We start from the raw sequence: 21,077 nt of genomic DNA, 5'->3' as shown, positions 1-21,077 counted from the left end.
AACTATTTCTGTCTTTCCATGCACGGTGCCCAGAGAACGATTGCTTAAGGGGCGCTTTATACATTTTGATTATTATCATAAGAGGTGGAGGCGGCGGCTTGGAGAAGCATTGATCCAGCAGTGGATTGCTCATGGCTGCTGATGTTACGCTCGTAGGTATTGTGTAAATGCACTCTGCATGTGGAAACAGGGAACGCATTAACCAGGGACTGAACAATTCGTGCCTGGGGGAATGAATGAGGTCGCTCGCAGCAATTGTCCATGCTGGAACGCCACGCATTATCGTGCCTTCCTTTAGAGAGAAACACAAAAACCAGCATGTAAACATGCATATTCATTCAGCCACTTGCCGGTGAGTGCAAATATTTGTATAATCCACGCCCCCCGCCCCCCCCTGTAATACCACATGTGTGCTCAGTTGTTTGTATGCAAAACAAAGAGAAAGATCCCCCTGTGTAGCCTTAACAGACTGTAGGGGCAAGTGCTGTTAGCGAGCACCTATTAAGGCCGGAATGGTACACGAGGAGGTGGGTGGCCAGCACCACGCCTGGCCGCCTTTGTCTCCGCAGTAGCGATGTTTACACACCGCACCAGGTACTCATTTGAGGCTGAGTCGACCCTAGGGGAGGCCCAGGACCGGTTCAGATAATCGTCACCGGTGTTGCTCCGTGAGCTGGAATGGAACCCGGGTCGCCGGGTTCATAGCGCAGCGCTAACCGCTACGCCACCACTCCCCACGTTTGTATGCAAGCGCACGCGCACACGGCGAGAGAGGCTCGTCCTAGCAGCTGCGCCACAATCGCAGCTTTGCCAGCGCTGCCCTTGAGCAAGGAGCCGACACGGCGGTGGCGCTCGCACTGAAAAGAGAACGGAAGCCAGAGCCACATGGGGCTCCAAAACCTCCGGGGGGTGGGGCGGCGGTGGGGGGGGAGCTGCCCCGTCCTGCGACGCACGCAGGAAAAGATTTTTTTTGTTTTACGACTCATCCGTCTCGGCTTGTGCGGACAATAAGTTACGGCCGCAAGAAATAGACAAGGAAAAATGCAAATAAATAAAAATCCTGGCCTCATGAACGACCAGAACCTACGTGGGAGTCGGCATGTGTGCCGATATCCCAGCATGCACAATACCTGTTTGACAAGGAATTTAAAAATATATATACACAGAAGAGATGTGCACTCCCAGCAAAACAAATATTCCACAGAGAGATTACTAGCTTTTTGTTCAAGAGCTGATTTTTTTTTAAATGCTACACAAAATAAACTGCGATTAGCAACTGGTCTCTCGTTGTAATTCAACAAGCGCAGTACATTTCCGCATTTTGGCCAAATTTTCTTTTAAACCAAATCACGGTTCTCATCAGCCAATTGTGAAAATGTTATTTTGTTTTTCAAATATTGGTAAAGGTGCAACTTAGAGAGCCAATTCTGCCTGATCTCCCACGCTGGCCAGACGTCCCCCAACCGAACGTGACCTGTGGTAAACCCAGGGTACAGCAGGGTGGGCAGAGGCAACGGAGATTTCAGAAACCTACCCCTATCCCCTCCCTTTGATGCTGCTAATCCTGCATAATGCACGGGCATAATATGACTTTGAAACCCCCCGCCCACCTCCTACGCATTCCACAAGTAGTACTAATCACATATCTGCATTTCCCATAAATATGCAAAATTCATCTTGATATGCAAATTATTTCGTCAAGGCGCTCTTCCCCTTCCAACCCATCTTAAATAGACGCTCCAAGCGTGGTGCTGTTTCATTCAGACGCTGTCTCCCCGACAGACCTGGTCTTCACCTGAGGACGGCTGCTTGCGTTGTGGCCGAAACGTCGTGAAAATTATTTTATTATGTTTTATTTTTATTATTTTATTATTTCCCTTCTACGTGACTTTACCGAAAGAACCAAGAAGATGAACCTACCCCAATGTTTGAACTGCCACGCCAGCGGAGCCATCCGGTGACCTCTGGGTGTTGCTAGCCATTACACCGAAGCAGCATCCTTTGTATTCCGTTAACTACATATATATTATAAAAGCATGAGGCAAACGCTTTCATATTCTTAGGTTTTTTCGGTAAAGTCACGTAGGTAAAAAATTTAAATTAAAATAAGTAAAATAAAATAAAAATAAAATAAAAATCACGACGTTTCGGAGGCAACACAAGCTTCCGTCTTCAGGTGGAACCATCACAGCACGCTCGCTGTATCAAGTAAATGAGAAATTCCAAGAGATACTACCCCGTATATATACTGGTTGAGGGTGGGGGGATGGGCCAGGACAGGCCCGTATATACGGGGTAGTATCTCTTGGAATTTCTCTCTACTTGATACAGCAAGCGTGCTGTGACGGTTCCACCTGAAGACGGAAGCTTGTGTTGCCTCCGAAACGTCGTGATTTTTATTTTATTTTTATTTTATGTTACTTTTATTAATTTTAATTTTAATTTTTTACCTACGTGACTTTACCGAAAAAACCTAAGAATATGAATCCTTGCAGTCACGAAAGCTTCAAATCTGGAATAAACGCTTTTACTTTGCTGGAAAATACAGCAATATTTTCATGCAGTAACCACTGAAGATGTTCACTTTGCGCATGCAGATATGCGTAATAATCGTTGAAGAGATATACAACGACACATTCGCAGACAGTAGCTTTGCAGTTTGATTGTGCGCTCATAAAAAAATAATTTTTACATTTGCAAAGCCAGAAGGAATATTATTAATTTACACAGCACACATTGCACTTTAATGTCATTTGACATTTTCACGATAAATTAAGTTCCTGAGAACTGAATTGAATTGGTGCAAAGGTTACTTGAAGTCTATTTAAGTTGTATAATTTTAGCAGAATTTAACGTACCGTTTAATTGTGTGTTATTTCCACATTACATCATACGTATTTATATTAAACCTCCACAATAAAAATGTGTAATTACACATGGACCTGTATTCACGAGGAAGAGTGGTCGTTGTGGGTTGCTGAAGTCATAGAAACTGCATCAACAGCTCACTACACCTATCGCCATCCTTCAGGAATAGAGCGGTGATCTGATCTCGGACACCCACGAACCGGACTTGCAGCTTTGCGAAGCATTTGTATACGGTGCCGGGAGAAAGAGGAAAAACCCCCGCTCAGATAACATGACGGCGCAAGGTTTCGTTCACCCTGCTGGTGCCGCTGTGCCTCGAATATCGGAGCAAATCTCTGGGCAGAGATGGGCCAAACCCGTGGCCCATGGAGTGACGACAATGCCTTGTTGAGCGTGGGGAGACGAACCAGGGCCCTGCTGCTGATCGTGAGCAGTTGGTGTGCCAGCAGGGCTCGCTTCCCAGTGGTCATAGGAAACGGCACTTGAGTGGCTGTTTAGAACGATACGGACATCTAAAAGGGGGGGGCATCACCGCGTATTCTGTGACGTTCTGGCAAAGTGAGAGCTCAGGCCCTCGGATTTTCATCGCCGCTTGTCACAAATGTAGTGACGACAGGGACGGTCGAACTTGAGGCTACACCCGTTTATTAACTCTTACGTAGGTACAGCGCATAACTGAAGAGGCAGCGGCCTCGTCACCCGTTTATTAACAGTAAGCACTCCCAGACTAGCTCCCACCCGTCCTCTCAAGGAGACTACCTGATCTGGCCCTGGCTAGGCACAGATCCCGACTACCAGCCACACGAAGTCGGCCCTCAGAAGGACGTCGACCTTCGCGGCTCTGGCTAGTCGCACCACTGGCTTGCTCTGGCCGGCCCCTAGAAGAACAGCGACCAGAGGAGTTCCAGGGACTAGCTAGCTGGCCTTCGATCTTCACTGGTTCTTCATCTTAACCCGCTCCAACGTCCGCCTCGAGCTCTCTGGCTCTCCGCCTTTAATACCCACTTGCCACCGAGGGGCGGGGCCGTGTGGGATCACAGCATCCCCCCACAACCCCCCAGGGTGTTAACCGTTTGCCGACGTGGATGTGGACACCGCTGTGTAACCGTCCTTTTCCCTCCCGTAACACCCCTACACAAACAAGCAGGCTGCTGTAGCTGTGTTGATGTCAATTGCTTAGCGCTGCAAGCACAAACGAGAATTGTATAATCCAATGTAATACGGTCCACCTCTGTGAACACTTTGCTGAAGCTAAAGCAACTACTTGTTATAATCGAGTCCAGGAATGTAGCGGTTTCTTTTTAATGATGCAAATCAAATCGTTTAAATGAAATCCCTAGACTCTATGTTATGGGGTGGTTTTTTGTTGTTGCTAGCAAGCTTCGTATCATTTCCAAATACCTTAATGGTAATGGGGAATGTACATGGGCATATTATTGAGACATCAGTTGTGGAAATGGCCTGTAAGCAACGTTTTCCTTAAACTGCGGCCAGATGAACGGTGACCCAGTGCATCCCTCCTTTCCCTGCTACCAAACTTCACGATGTACTCGTTTCTCGCTCATTTCCTCTCCCATTCTCAACCGCAGCTGCTTCCAGAAGTGACCTCAATTCTAGACCCATGCGTTTTTGAAGTTGAGTGTTCTGACGTGGCAATTGCACCCCCCACCCCTCCCCGCCAGGTCACACAATGGTCTCTATTTTTTTTATTAAAGCCACGACTACTGTTGCACTAGTCCCTCTTGAAAGAAATGCAAAATATTACCGTGACGTGATTTCACAACACGATGCATCGTGCTGCACTGGTGTGCTGATGGCTACGGTTAGTGCACTTCGAGCAATTCACGTCACTTGATAGTTTGAATTGCAGGATGCATTATCCTGCTGTTGGGATTGATGTGCCTGTTAGTGCACCCTTAAATGACACTCCTTTTTACAGACTGAACGGAGTCGTTTTTTTATGGAACTTGCTGAAAGAAAGATTCCAAAGGAATGTGCAGGATAGAGCAATGAATAAGTGAATGAATATCCAGACGAACTAATTAATTATTAATCTCAAAAGGCCAGCACAAGGATCCCGTGAGCCTTTTCAGCTACAATATGGTCTGACATTCAAATGTACCCTGTTACATATGAGCCGGACAAACTACAATTTAAAAAACACCCAGTCAAAACGATGTCCTCCTCAAGTGCTGTCATGTTCAAAGACCTGAGCCAAAGGGTGGAAATTCAGAATTCCACAAGGCAACAAAATGTTGAGTTCCCCACAATAGTAGGACTCATACTCTTTGGTTCTTTCGGTAAAGTCACGTAGAAGGGAAATAATAAAATAATAAAACAAATAAAACAATAAAAATTCTCACGACGTTTCGACTGCAACACAAGCAATCATCATCAGGTGTGAAATCCACAGCAAGAAAATTTGAAAAAAGTGGCGGTTTTTCCAACGTCAGCACCACGGACAGCGGTTAAAATTGTCTCTGTGTTTGTATATGTTGATAGCCTCATGAACGAATCTCTCATGGTAGCCAGATGGCTTGTTTTATTTTATGTTTTCCCTTCTACGTGACTTTACCGAAAGAACCAAGAACATAGAGTAGTATGTTTTAAAATCAATACGTTATTGAACAAATCAGTGAATATAGTATCCAAAGTAAAGTGAGGGGCCAAGTGAGGGGCCAAGTGAGGTACAACGTACCTTTAACAAATAATGTAGAGCTCATTAATAATGTAGAGCTCCTAATTTCCTCAAGCTTTTGCACCGTGCCACTCACCGTGCTACTCATTGACATGCTCATTTCTCTAACCCCTCCCTCTCTCTCCGCCCCCTCTCTCTATTTAAGGCCTCGACACAGAGGCGTGGTTTCTCTGTGTGCCTATGTTTGTCTCTCTCTATGTATATCTGTGATATCTGTCTACTTATATGTCTGTCTATATGTCTCTGGTTCTGTGTTTGATCTCTCTCTCAAATTTAGCATTCTCAGGAAGAACGTAATCAACCAGGTAGGGTGTTGACTGTTATGGTATCCGACTCTCTGTTGTATTACATTACATTTCTAAGTATACTAGATTTGTGTTTCTATATCATTTATACCTGATGATGATTGCTTGTGTTGCAATAGAAACGTCGTATGCTAGTATTTAATTTTTTATTTTCTCTTTATACGTGACTTTACCGAAAAAACCAAAGAGTAGAGCTCATTGTCAATTCACGATTGGATGAAGGCCTCCCCAAGCCGTGCAAGGTGACAGGGGGTGGGGGGCGGCTACTTGACCATAGCCACGCTTGTCTGTGCGGGCTGACGAAAGGGGGCCCAAGATTAGTGCAGATACCACTCACCACTGATGCTAGCCGTGAATCAAACTCGGGTGACCAGGTTCGTAGCGCACCGCTTAGCGCCACTGAACTGCCGGTGCACCCATAGTAAGTCCAAATTGTACTTTGGTCACGTGACGCGAATTTAATATATTTTATTTTACAAAGACACAGCAAAGAAGCTTGAGAAATGAGACAACGCACGTCTTGCTCGTGCGTAAAGCTCCCGTTCCATATCGCGGCGATGCCGACAGGTTTGCACGCGTAGAAATGTGATCGCTCTTCGGTGTTTTGTGGTGGGTGGGAAGGGGGCGCAGTGCTGTTAACGTCGCATGAACGCACCGCCCCTCGAGTGAGCGCGCGAACAAGGCGAGATGTTGAAGCCTCCCGATGAAAGGGACTGGGGGCTGCTTTTATACACCCCCGCCCGAGCACGTGTGTGTATAAGTGTGTGTGTGTATATGTGCGTGTGGTTTCTGAGTGGGGAGCGGTAGTGTAGCGGTTAGCGCGCTGCGCTATGAACCTGGCGACCCGGGTTCGATTCCCGCTCACGGCTAACACCAGTGACGATTATCTGAACCGGTCCTGGGCCTCCCCTAGGTCGACTCAGCCTCAAATGAGTACCTGGTGCGGTGTGTAAACATCGCCACTAGGGAGACAAAGGCGGTCGGGGGTGGTGTTGGCCACCCACCCCCTCGTGTGCCGTGCCGGCCTTCATAGGTGCTCGCTAATAGCACTTGCCCCTATAGTCTGTTAAGGCTATACGGGGGATCTTTGTCTTTATCTTTGTGGTTTCTGAAGTGGTGCGCTTCCATTACTATGAATGTATGCTGGGGGTTTTTTTTCCTCCCCAGCGCTGGACTTTCACTGGAGGCTGCGTTATATAAACAACGGAGAGAATAGCTCACGTGAACAATTTATCTCTGCCAGATGTCGTCAGTTGAATTCCCAGTCGCTATTCACTCAGCCGATAACTCTGTCAAAGGACATGAAATGAATGCAGCTGCTTGGCGTCAAGTTGAAAGTGACTGTCCTATGACAGACTCCCTCCTGCCATAGGAATGTGGAATTTCCAGCGCTCACGCAGGACTGCCGAGAGAGATGAACACTGCCCAATGCGTAGCGTGTCACGTCGGCCTGACTACCGCCTCGAATGCTTCCTCCTTTTTCTTGTAGCTGTATACAAGTGTAGTGGTGATACGCGCTGGGTGTATATGTCGTGTGCCAGCGCGTATGTACGGGTGTGTGTGCGGTGACGCGCGCTGACGGGGAGGAGCAGGCGTCAGTGCGCGGGTGGGGGTAGTGCTGCTGATTGGCTGTGTGCCGGTGACGCGCCCAGAGGGAGTGATCGGGTAGCAGCGCGGTGTGATTGGTTGGGGAGTGGAAACACGCGCTGAGCGGAACCGGATCGTGGGGATAGAGCGTGGGGATTGGGTAACTGAGGAGCGGTGCCGACGTTGAGGTCCGCATCCGCTCCGTCTCCCGGGAAGAAGGGGTATATAAGGTGATGCACAGAGGAGCAGGGGGCAGAAGTGGAACCATCTAAGAATGAAGAGGAAGGTGCAGAGATAGAGCCCGGAGAGGAGAGTAAGGGAGAGTAGAAGCTGAGTGATGTATAGTGTGTAGCCAGCGAGATAGAACGGTCTACACGAGCTGAGTAATGTATAGTGTGTAGCCAGCGAGATAGAACGGTCTACACGAGCTGAGTAATGTATAGTGTGTAGCCAGCGAGATAGAACGGTCTACACGAGCTGAGTAATGTGTAGTGTGTAGCCAGCGAGATAGAACGGTCTACACGAGCTGAGTAATGTGTAGTGTGTAGCCAGCGAGAGAGAACGGTCTGCACGAGCCGAGTATGCATACGGTGTAGCCAGCGAGAGAGGAAGGTCTGCACGAGCCGAGTATGCATACGGTGTAGCCAGCGAGAGCGGGGCAAAGTCTACACGAGGCGAGTGGAGAGTGTAGCAGAGGCGCAGAGTCTACACGAGGCGAGAGAGGAGTGTAGCCGAGGCGCGGAGTCTACACGAGGCACAGAGAGCCGGCAGCACAGAATCCTGAGTCAAGAGAAGTGCAGTGTGAAGAAGAGAGGCCACGCGTTGTATTGTTACAAGTCAAGATTTAATAAAAGAAGTGTGTTCCCGTCAAGGAGTTTCCTGCCGTCATTTTCCAATACTTCATCTGGCGTCAGAAGTGAAACGGGCTTCCAAGTATGGAGACGAGGAAGACCCGTAGGACCCACGGGATTGACCGCGAGGAAGACCTGGACGACTCGGAGCCGCTGGTGGCGGGGGGTGAGGAAGAGGACTTGCCCACGCTGCAGGGTCCGTCGACGGCGCCGGCCGAGCGACCGGGGACAGACGCCGGGCTTCGTGAGGCGCACTCCCGACTGGCGGAGCTGCTGCTCGCCGCCGCGTCCATCTTGGCGGAGATCAGCTCGTCGGGAGGAGCGGGGACGGTGGGGGACATTTTACAAGGTCGCCCCGCAGATTCCCGCCAAAACGAATGGGGGATTCCCGCCATTGCGCCTGGGCCTACTTTTGGCGGGAACGGCGAGCGCCACGTGGTGGTGGGTTCCCAAGCGCGCGCATCGACGTCATCAGCGCGCGAGGGGGTCCGCCATCTTACGTCTGCTGCTGGAGCCGCCATCTTAGACACCGACGGACAGGCGGAGAGGAACCACGAGGCGGATGACTTCATTTTTCAGCAGCGCCTGCCCACATTGTCAGCCTTCAAGGCGGAAGGCGGAGACTGGGGCCAATTTCAGCGAAGGTTTTTGGCGCATCAAGAGATGTCAGCGTGGTCCGATGCTACAGCGCTGCGGGCATTGCCCGCCATGCTGGACGACGATGCGCTCGCGGCCTTCAGGGCTGCACGGAAGTCGGACCGCTCCACGCTGAAGGATGCGCTGGGGTTGTTGGCCAGGGTCTACGGGCCTCCCTCTACATGCCGCCATCAGTTCTACGCAAGACGGAAAGCGGCCACGGAGACCGCGCTGGCCTATCGCACGGCGTTGCTGGCTCTTGCTGATGCTGCGTTCCCTCGGATGGACGAGGAGGGCCAAGACGCGATGGTTTTGGAGCAGCTGCTCAAGTTGGCGCAGGACCTGGGGGTCCCTATCAACACAGCTGACGACATTGATATTTCTTCTTTGAGAGTCGCCACGAGTATTCAAGCGCACGAGGCCCTACAACGGAAGCAAGGCGTTGGTTGCAACGCTGCTGTCGTCGCAGCCCCGGGGTTGGTGGTCGCCGAACCCCAAGTCGTCAGCCCACGAGAGGAGGCGTTCGCCACGGGACGACCAGGGGACTGGAGGCCGGGGGCCCGGTCGCCTCTGCGATCGGGCCGAAAGTCGGAGCAACCAAGATCTACTCCGACCCTCGTCACGTGCTATAACTGCGGCCTCCGGGGCCACGTGGCGTCCGGGTGCCGCGCTCCGCGGCAGCGCGCCATGGGAGCTCGGCTGGACGACGACCGAGAGCCCAAGTCATCTCTACAATCCCCGGCAAGTCGCGGCACCTCACACGCTCGGCCTGTTTATTCGGCACACATGGGACGCCGCGTTGCGGCGGAGGAGGGCCGGTTAAGGTTCGGGGATTCGGTTCGGCGAGGGGGGTTCGGCCGGGACCAGGGAGACATTGAATGGGCGGAATTGGGGCATAGAATTGTGGCTGCTTCGGCGGGTTCGTCCGTTGTTACGGGATCTATTGATGGGGTTGAGATTAGGGTGTTAGTGGACACGGGGGCATCGGCAACTATTATATCGGACCTCATTTATAATATTCTTCCAGTCCAATGTCGTCCGCTGCTTCCAGTTGATGTGCCATTTTACGCCGCTAATGGGGGATCGTTGGGCATTATCGGTCAGGTTAGGGCGTCCATTTGCATTGGAGATATCAAATTATCGGGACCCGTTTTCGTTTCGTCTTCTTTGGCAGTTCCGTGTCTTTTGGGCACTGACTTTTTGGCTAAAATGCCCATTAAAATTCTTATCGATCAACGATGCATTGAACTGCCATCGGGTCGCCGGATTTCATTTTTGACGGGCCCTACTGACATTCGGACGGCGTGCGCTACGATACAAGCGGTGGCGACGCAGACAGTGCAAGTGCCCCCGGGTTCACAGATGTTGATTCCCCTCCGGTTGCGAAAACCATGGGTGAGGGAGGCTTCGGGACAGAGTATGCTTTTGGGTCCTTCTAACAAGGCTGTCGGGGGTCTTGATTTATCGGTGGCTCACACTTTGGTGCGGGCTGACAGGGATCCGTTTGTGATGGCTTTGAACGCGGGGTCGCGACCAGCTGTCATCCCGCAGGGCACCGTGCTGGCTCACGCGGCGCAGGTTCCTGGGGATGATGGGTTGGTTGCGCAGGTGGGCTCGAGCCCCGCGCGGAACGTTGAGCCAAGGGAAGACCTTGAGTGGGTCCATTCGTTATGTGCCGCCTCGGACGATTTGTCGGCGGCGCAGTTGGGTGCGCTGCGCGAGTTGCTCATTGAATTCTCTGATGTATTCAGTAAACATAAGTATGACATTGGGTGCACGGATTTGTTGCACCATCACATTGAAACGGGCGATGCGGCGCCGGTCAGGCTAAATCCCTTCCGACTGAGTCCCGTGGAGAAGGAACATGTTCAGTCGGCTGTTAACGATATGCTAGAAGCCGATATTATTTCGCCCTCCTCTAGCCCGTGGGGAGCGCCTATTGTGCTGGTTAAGAAGCAGGACGGGTCCCTGCGATTCTGCGTTGATTTCCGTCGCCTGAATAAGATCTCTGTGGCTGACGCGTATCCGCTCCCCAGGATGGATGAGTCCCTCGATGCATTGTCTGGTGCGCGTTATTTTTCGACTCTTGATTTGTTATCGGGGTTTTGGCAGTTGCCGCTCGACGAAGAGTCGAAACCTAAGACAGCATTTCGGACTCCAGGGGGGCTGTTCCAGTTTAACCGGTTACCCATGGGACTTCACTCCTCTCCAGCGACGTTTCAGCGACTTATGGAGCTGGTTTTGTCGGGCTTGCAGTGGGATACATGCTTGATTTATATGGACGATGTCATTGTTTTCAGTAAAACGTTTGAGGAACACCTCCGGCGATTGAGAGGGGTGTTCTTGCGAATGCGATCGGCTAAGTTGAAATTTAAACCGGCCAAATGTCACCTCCTTCGTAGGTCCGTTAGATACTTGGGTCACATTGTCGATTCTTCGGGGATCTCCACCGATCCCGCGAAGACGGATTGTGTCGGTTCGTGGCCGACACCTACGTCCGTTTCCGACGTGCGTAGTTTCATCGGGTTTGCTTCTTATTATCGGCGGTTCGTTGAGCACTTCGCCACTATTGCAAAACCCTTGCACGCTCTAACGGCGAAGGGAGTGAAGTTCAAATGGGGACCAGAGGAGGAGGCCGCGTTTCGCTCCCTCCGGGACGCCTTGGTGGGTGCCCCACCCTTGTGTTATCCCGATTTTGCCAGTCCCTTTTTGCTGGACACGGATGCTAGCAACACGGGCATTGGGGGGGTGCTATCCCAAGTCGTTGGGGGTGTCGAAAGAGTTGTCGCCTACGGTAGTAGGGTGTTGTCTCCGGCGGAGCAGCGCTACTGTGTCACCCGTCGCGAGCTGCTTGCCATTGTTTTTTTTGTGCAACAGTTTAGGCCATATCTTTATGGTCGTCACTTTACAGTCCGAACGGACCACGCGGCGCTACAGTATTCATTGAGGGTCGCCCAGCCCTCGGGCCAGTTGTCGCGTTGGTTGGAAGTCCTCCAGGACTATCAGTTTACGACTACGTACCGTAAGGGGTTGCGACACACGAATGCCGATTGCTTGTCGCGGTTGTTGCCTTGTGATGAATGCGCGTGTTTGTCGGGATCGGCGCGCTGTAAACCGACGCTTGCGGGGGAGATGGGGGCACTGGCTGCGACAGCGGGCGCACCGATCGGGGATGATTCCACTGCCTCTCAGGGTCGGGACTCGCTGCTCTCGCTGTCGCTCAGCGAATGGGGCCGCCTCCAGATGGCGGACAGCTCGCTGCTAGCATTGCGCCGCAAGGTTGGGGGTCCCGAGGGGGACCAGGAGCGTACCGGCTCCTATGTACTTGAGCGGGGCGTGTTATTGAAATGGGACAGTTTGTCCCGGCGGAACGCACTCGTGGTGCCTTCCGCTGTGAGGGGGAGGGTTGTCTTGGCGGCACACGAACGCCTCTTGCACTTGGGAGTTAACAAGACGCTTGCCCTGCTTCAGCGTGACTATTACTGGCCGGGAATGGGAAGTGATGTGGTGCATATTCTGAAGGGGTGCGTTGAGTGCGCCAGGCGTAAATCACCGGCCGTGGCAGCTAATCCACCGCTGCAATCTATTCAGGTCTCGCGTACCAACGAGCTCGTTGCACTCGATATTTTGGGGCCCTTCCCAGTCACGCCGAGAGGGAATAAATATTTGTTAGTGGGGGTCGAATACTTTACCCGATGGCCTATGGCGTGGCCTCTCGCTAACCAGTCGGCAGCGGCTGTGACGGATGCCTTCGTCCAGGGCTATGTCCTGGACAAAGGGGCTCCCGAACGCCTGCTGACCGACCAAGGTAAAAATTTTTCGAGTAAATTGTTGCAAGAGGTGTGCGATCTGTTGGGTACCAAGAAGGTGCGTACCTCCCCGTACCACCCGCAGACTGACGGGATGGTGGAGAGACTCCACAAAACCTTGACTTCCATGCTGTGCCAGCAGGTGTGCGAGGCACATGTAGATTGGGACCTGCAGGTCCCGGGAGTCCTTGCTGCGTATAGAATGGCCCCCCATGCAGCTACGGGGTTTTCCCCATTCTATCTGATGTACGGTCGGGAAGCTGACCCGCCAATAGAAACGCAACTTGGCCTGTCCGCTCCACGAACTAATTCTAATTTGGCAGAACATATTAAGTTTAATATTCACAAGCTGACAGAGGCGAGGGAGGCCGCGCGGCTTAATTCGCGGGCTCGCCAAATTGCTAATGAACGGTTGCGGGCACGGAAGGTGTCCATGCACGAATGGAAACCAGGTGACAGGGCCTGGCTGCATTGCCCTCAGGCGCCCTTGGCTACGTCGCCTAAATTGTTGAGACCGTGGAGGGGACCCGTGGAGGTCGTGCGCGTTGCACGGCCCCAGTGCGTTCAGATAAAGTGGGGAAAGCGCCGGTGGTACGTTCACCCCTCCCGACTGAAACCGTTCTCGCCTCCATATGGCCTCCCCTTGTGTCGTGATGGCCGGGCGTGTGACGTGACCGGCGACCCAGAGGGGGAAATGTCTCTGCCTGATCCACACGTATTTTCGCCTGATCTGCTCCCAGGTGTCTCGGAACTGACAGCTGCCGATCACCGGCGGCCGGATCTCCGCGGCGGGGCCGGCCCTTTCAGGCCCGTTCCGCGCCGTCTGGAGCAGCCGGAACCGCCGGACGGTCGTCAGTGTCCCGCCCCATACGATGGACCAGCCAGACGGACTCGCGCCAGGTCGTGCTACTTTGCATGACCTGCCTCGTGAGGAGTCGGGGCAGTTGGAGCGCCTCGTCACTGCGTGTAGTCGCAGGGACGTGGGGCGCGTTCGTTTCGAATTTGCTCGTATCGTGTTATTGTTGACTTTTCGGGTTCATTGTCAATCTGTACATAGTTATTCTTGTTGTTGTTGTGTTGTGTTACGGGGCACACTCGGGGGGTTACGGGGTTTTTTTTTGTTGATTGTCGTTTTATCGTCGCGGTTGGTTGTTGTTAGCAGCCGGGCCGGCTGCGAGCTATGTGGGAGGGGGTGATGTAGTGGTGATACGCGCTGGGTGTATATGTCGTGTGCCAGCGCGTATGTACGGGTGTGTGTGCGGTGACGCGCGCTGACGGGGAGGAGCAGGCGTCAGTGCGCGGGTGGGGGTAGTGCTGCTGATTGGCTGTGTGCCGGTGACGCGCCCAGAGGGAGTGATCGGGTAGCAGCGCGGTGTGATTGGTTGGGGAGTGGAAACACGCGCTGAGCGGAACCGGATCGTGGGGATAGAGCGTGGGGATTGGGTAACTGAGGAGCGGTGCCGACGTTGAGGTCCGCATCCACTCCGTCTCCCGGGAAGAAGGGGTATATAAGGTGATGCACAGAGGAGCAGGGGGCAGAAGTGGAACCATCTAAGAATGAAGAGGAAGGTGCAGAGATAGAGCCCGGAGAGGAGAGTAAGGGAGAGTAGAAGCTGAGTGATGTATAGTGTGTAGCCAGCGAGATAGAACGGTCTACACGAGCTGAGTAATGTATAGTGTGTAGCCAGCGAGATAGAACGGTCTACACGAGCTGAGTAATGTATAGTGTGTAGCCAGCGAGATAGAACGGTCTACACGAGCTGAGTAATGTGTAGTGTGTAGCCAGCGAGATAGAACGGTCTACACGAGCTGAGTAATGTGTAGTGTGTAGCCAGCGAGAGAGAACGGTCTGCACGAGCCGAGTATGCATACGGTGTAGCCAGCGAGAGAGGAAGGTCTGCACGAGCCGAGTATGCATACGGTGTAGCCAGCGAGAGCGGGGCAAAGTCTACACGAGGCGAGTGGAGAGTGTAGCAGAGGCGCAGAGTCTACACGAGGCGAGAGAGGAGTGTAGCCGAGGCGCGGAGTCTACACGAGGCACAGAGAGCCGGCAGCACAGAATCCTGAGTCAAGAGAAGTGCAGTGTGAAGAAGAGAGGCCACGCGTTGTATTGTTACAAGTCAAGATTTAATAAAAGAAGTGTGTTCCCGTCAAGGAGTTTCCTGCCGTCATTTTCCAATACTTCACAAGTAAAGACGTGCCTCAACAACGATATTAAGCAATATGAATACGGGAACGTTGGACTTCTTTCACGCCGTATGTAGCCAAGCGTGCTAAGCGGAGGAGAACATGTATGGGTTGGCAGATCTCCATTCAAATGTAAAGAGTTTGTTCAGTCTGACAAACAGGGATTTGTTCATAATCAACGATTTTTGGGTTTAGATCGCGTTATTTATAAATGTGTCGTAACCCTCCACCACCCGACACGGCCAATCAGTAAAAAAAGTGTCACGTTGACAAAAGACAAATAGTTCACTGCTTTAGCCCACCGGTGTGTTGAAGCGTGAAACCACAACATTTACAATTTGAGTACGACGTTTCGCTGGTAATTGCATCCAGCATCATCGGGCAATTCGCCAGAATGGTGAGGCTCTGCTGTGTCTCCCGTTCTTAAATAAATAACGCGATCTAAACCCAAAAATCGTTGATTATGAACAATATTGGTCGCGAAAGCCTACGTGTTAAACAAACAGGGATTTGGTTTTCACACCTCATGATGATTGCTTGTGTTGCAATCGAAACGTCGTGAGAATGTGATTGTTTTATTTTTATTATTTTATTACTTCCCTTCTACGTGACTTTACCGAAAGAACCAAGAATATGAATCCCTGCAGTCACGAAAGCTTTAAATCGAAAATTAAAAGGGATTTGGTACTTACGTTAAATCCTGTTTTCATAGTCGGTCGCTGACACGCTCCCCGTCTCTTCCACCATCCCCCGCAAAAAAGATTTTCTCCTCGTACGGAGGTACGTGAATACGGAATCAAACAATGTTGGTTCGGGTGCATTTAGTTAAGTACGCAATCGCACTGTTTTATCGTGTTAGTTGGCTTATGTAGCCAATGTTAACCGTGGCTTCGGTAACGATGGACTTGCATTACTCGCAGATAAGAGAACTTGCGGCGCGTCTCTCTGCGGATTGCCTTCAATGGATACACCACAAGACCGGTGGTGCTGCTGAAGCAGTAATACATTTGGGACGTTTGATTCGCGTGACACTTTTATTAATAGGCTGCGTCGGGTGGATGAGGGTTTTACGGCACACCCTTTTTTCGCACGATCGCCCAACTCGAAAGAAACCAATTACGAATCACGGTTTATGGACGGTTGAAAAAGCTCAGGGAGTTTAATTTAATTTCTAAGGCAACTGCACAAACACTCTGTAACGAATACACCGAAAGTAATTTTCCATGGACCAAAGCGCTCCCGGGCATATGAACCCTGCGCCCTGATTGAGGACCCGCTGCCCTCTCTTGAGCGTGCAGGGCTAAACGCGCTCACGATGCCGTGTCATCACGCACCTCCACAGACACGCAAACACGCGGAAATAATTCTGATGCGCTTCTTCATCAGCGCTCGTTGATTACCGCATTCGTACTTGGAATTTCCTCGTCATTTTAAAGTAATCTTTTTTTAAAATAAAAATATACTGTTTTATGTATAGCTGCCGCAACCTGTAAATTCTCCATCCCCTAGAAGTGTAGTGGCTTTATATGGCGGTGGGGGGGGGGGGGAGGTTCAGTCGATGCAGTAAAACAAATGCAAATTGGCAGATGTTGCACCCTGAAAAAGCAAAAAGGCCAGAATCTCCAGGTGTGCATCACGGAATAAAATGCGTACGTGCGCCACTACATATAAATAATGAGGAACGTCGTAAGCTCTTAAAAGCGACGTTGAATAACATTCGCTTCAACCTGATGTTGGGAAGGTGCTGAAAGTCATATAAATGTCTTTCACGTTGACCATTTTAAACAATAAAATTACGTTGAGTTTTTACGCAGCTTTAATATCATGTATTCAACATATTTTATATTATTAATACGAAGTATTTCACAATTTTTCTTGCAGTAATGTTACGAGGTAAAATAAATGTCCCTCTCCATCTCCCTCAGACAGCAAAGCATAATGTAGAATACTGGAAAATGTGTTTGTCCATCATCACGTGAACAATCAGGGTATACATTTTTATTGGAAGCTTTCGTGACTGCAGGGATTCATATGCTTGGTTCTTTCGGTAAAGTCACGTAGAAGGGAAATAATAAAATAATAAAATATAAAACAATAAAAATTCTCACGACGTTCCGACTGCAACACAAGCCTATCGTCATCAGGTGTGAAATCTACAGCAAGAAAATTTTCTTGCTGTGGCAGTCGAAACGTCGTGAGGATTTTTATTGTTTATGTTTGTATTATTTTCTAATTTCCCTTCTACGTGACTTTACCGAAAGAACCAAGAATAAAAATAATCAGGGTGTAGTTCACAGGTTTGTTGAGGGCCATATAAGCCCAGCAAGGGCAATCCACCAAGCACTCTGCCAACACAACACATCCAAAATAAACATCATCTGAAGGATTTGGCCACTCAATTAGAAGATTTTGGCTGACGCAGATGCAGAGCAAAAACGACAATTTCACATTCAGGTGGTCGAGCAAGGTATAACTGCGTCAGGAGCAGCGGAGTTTGTCATCGGTGCGATGTCTCTCTCTGTGTTTTGTTGATCGGGCATTGCGTCGTTATACGTTGTACGGCCTGTTCTGGATGACCACAGCCGCACACTACTGGAGAGTTTTAAATGTTCCATTCGTGCATTAGCTATCTGCATCTGCCGCTATGGTTTGTGCAGTGGATGCGATTTAGGGTGGAACGTGAGGAGCGCAAGATGGCAGCCTTCACGCGGCCCACTCTGTTAAGTGAGAAATCACGACGAATTCCATCAACGCGGCGACCGGACATCGGTCATCGATCTCCCCGTCTCCAGAGCAACAACAACACAATGAGTTTTGCAATAACATATTGTGACGTTTATAACCAGAAAATTTAGTTTAAAAAATAAAATTGGGATTTTTGTGTGCCCCATTTTTAAAAATATCTCTTCAAAAGTTTGTACCTGGAGGATGTAAAGAAAGCTGAATCCACAAATGACATCGGAAACCCACGACTGTCGCCTCTTTGCCCCCCAAATAAATTGAGCCGACTAAATATTTGACATGTCATGTTTCTAAAGTTCACTCTACGAAAGTTTACAATGGACAGGTTTTGAAGAGTGCCGAGTTTAAGTATTAAACGTTTGGTTTGACTCTCAATGTGCAAGCACATTTATGGGATAGTGCGAGACAATGAAAAGCAATCAAAGCCCGCACGCAGTTAACGGTAAAGTAATAAGGCCGTGGGAAGGACAAGTAACACTCAAAGAGGGTATCTGCGTCAAAACATCGTGACGTTAAATAACCATGCAATCAAACCATTGTCGCAGAATAAGCAGGGAGAAAATGTTAATTTCATTAGCCTGAACACTTGACATGCAGCAGACATCCCGCACTAAGACCCACCCTAGCTCCTAGTCCCCCCATAACATCACCTTGCCTCCCACTGGCCAGACGCTCATTAAAATGTCTCTCAAACTTAATCTGCGCGTCCCAAGAAAAACAAAAAAACACAGGTGGACTCTCCTCCTCAGCCTTGCAATAAACTGTAGCTCGAAAGAGCAGATTAACTAACCTCTCGTCACCGACCGGCATTTATTATTTAATCACTACTCCGCCGCTTTCGCAAGAGGAATTTCTTACGAGGCCGCAGGACTAAACAGCCACCATCGCCACGGGTGCGAGAGCCCCCTTTGTTAAACGACGTCTCATCGCTCAATGGGTTCAAATGCAATTACCGGGCCAAGCCACAACAATCAGATTGGTCTAATGTGCTTTGGTCCAAAGAGCCCACAGAGGAGGTGATTCGCTGAGAAACCCCTCCCTCCGCTCCCCCCACACCCCCCCCCCCCGCCCAACTAATTGGTAACACAGTGGCATTCTGTCTCTCATTCATTAACAATAGCAGTGCGCACGTCTGACCACTGTTTCACGGTGGTCGACGTCTGGTATAGTTGAGTCCGAGGGTATAATGCCAACACGAGCTCCGACTCTCACGCCTTGTTGTAGTGATTCCTCCACGCGGAAGGGTAACGTGGCAGTTCAAGAGGTCATCGCAGACAATGTCATTGGTGCCAACGCACGTGGCTGTCACGACCTCGCTTCTGACAGATCTTACAGATGAAGTGTACGTCTGTTTAGTATGTGTGTGTGTACGTTGAACTTCTTTCGCACCGCACGTAGCCAACCGTGCTCATCGGAGGTTTTAATGTTCATTCTGTTTTGGAACAGAATCAACATGAAACACACATTTTTCGATTTAAAGCTTTCGTGACTGCAGCGATTGATATTCTTGGTTCTTTCGGTAAAGTCACGTAGAAGAAAAATAATAAAATAATAAAATAAAACGATAAAATTTTCACGAAGTTTCGATTGCAACACAAGCAATGATCATAAGGTGTGAAAAACCACAGCAAGAAAATGCTGTGGTTTTTCACACCTGATGATGATTGCTTGTGTTGCAATCGAAACGTCGTGAAAATTGTATTGTTTTATTTTATTATTTTATTATTTCCCTTCTACGTGACTTTACCGAAAGAACCAAGAATATGAAACACACAATTACAGCTTTGGAAAAATGTTTCTGCTATATAAGCAGAGAATTGGAATCTCATTAGTTCACCAATTGCAATGATGAGAACCCTCTTATTTTGGCAAGTCTCAAAGTGTTTCGAGAATTTGTTGAAGAGAGTCTCTCTGCCTTCGGATATTCGTCCGGTTTTTGTTGTCGCGTAAATAAGTTGCACCTGGCACACAGCAGACTTGAGCAATAACCGGCGGGATTCCCACGCAGATGAATGGTGGCGATGTGCAAAACATTGCTCGTGACAGACACGCGGGATCACCGGAATAATTAAACAAAAGTTGCCGATAAGTCACCCGACCCCCAAGCCCTCTGCTCAGTCCGCACTAAAATTAACTGGAGCACGCCATTACGCTCCCATTACCAGTCAAAGGCCGCACGGCACCGCCGGCGACGCAACGCGATGTCCCAAACACTCAACCAAATTGCGCTTTTGTCCAATCTCCCCGTCGTAAACATCTTGGAGATCAGCGCGGTGCGTGTTGGTGTATTTTGCTCAGCCCATTTGTAAACGTCTGCTCGCAACTTTTAGATAAAGCTCTCTGTCTCTCAAAAAATCTTACTCGTGACTCTCTTGCATGCACTTGTAACTCGATTGCATGCACTTAAGACTATTGCATTTCCACTTTCTGTGGACCTTCCCGTTCCTATACCTGCACCGGTTGTAGCTGATTCAAAATGGAGATGCCCAATTACAACCTGCGGGGGTGTAGGAACAACGAGCACATCCCACTGGTTCTGGCAATACTGCATAGGCGTATGGTAAACACACGGCTTTACTTTAATAAGGTAAAAAATTAACCCGTAAAAACAAAGATTTTCACTATAAATCCTTTATATGCGTGGCGGCTAGAGTCCTCTCGTCCTCTGGCTTGAGATGGCTGCCACCTATGGGTCAGATGATTGCATGACACCATTAAGCAATTGACCCGTCTGGATACAAATTAAATATAATATTTTTGTCCTAAAAAGTGTAACATTTTGGAAAAAAATTTTCACGAACATTAATTGTCACGCACAACGAGTCTGTGTGGAAAATGTCAGCTCGATTGGATCACGGGAAGTGGGTTAAAAAACGACCGAAAGATTTGCACGGTCGTAAGCAAGCAAGCAAGCGCGCAAGTGAACTTAATATAAAGGATTTAAAAACAATCCCTATGATCAAGGCACATCCAAGGGTACGCGCCTCAACGTTTGACCGAGGCTGCAGAAACTCACCCGGGCACTGCGATCAGCAGACTCAGCCTCCTGAAGGTCCCACATCTACTCCCCCCAGCTGTTCACCAGGAGCACAGCTTCCACCAACTTCACTCCGGCACGGTGGTACCCATCTCCCAATGGAACATCGGTGCGGCAAAGACAAAGATCCTCCGTGTAGCCTTAACAGACTATTGGGGCAAGTGCTGTTAGCGAGTCGCACCTATGAAGGCCGGCACAGCACACGAGGGGGTGGGTGGCCAGCACCACGCCCGGCCGCCTTTGTCTCCTCATTGGCGATGTTTACCCACCGCACCAGGTACTCATTTGAGGCTGAGTCGACCTAGCGGAGGCCCAGGACCGGTTCAAATAATCGTCACTGGTGTTGACCGTGAGCGG

The 21,077-nt window shown here is 50.0% G+C and overlaps 1 protein-coding gene across 2 annotated transcripts in view; it reads right to left on the bottom strand.

The window, feature by feature from the left end:
• LOC144945334 (S-adenosyl-L-methionine-dependent tRNA 4-demethylwyosine synthase TYW1-like) overlaps positions 1-21,077 on the bottom strand; it is a 140,320-nt gene that overhangs the window by 45,223 nt on the left and 74,020 nt on the right. The gene's annotated exons all lie outside the window — the stretch shown is intronic.

The sequence above is a fragment of the Lampetra fluviatilis genome, chromosome 37 (assembly GCF_964198595.1).
Source record: "Lampetra fluviatilis chromosome 37, kcLamFluv1.1, whole genome shotgun sequence".
Classification (NCBI taxonomy): domain Eukaryota; kingdom Metazoa; phylum Chordata; class Hyperoartia; order Petromyzontiformes; family Petromyzontidae; genus Lampetra; species Lampetra fluviatilis.
This window is presented reverse-complemented; position numbering and strand designations above follow the sequence as displayed.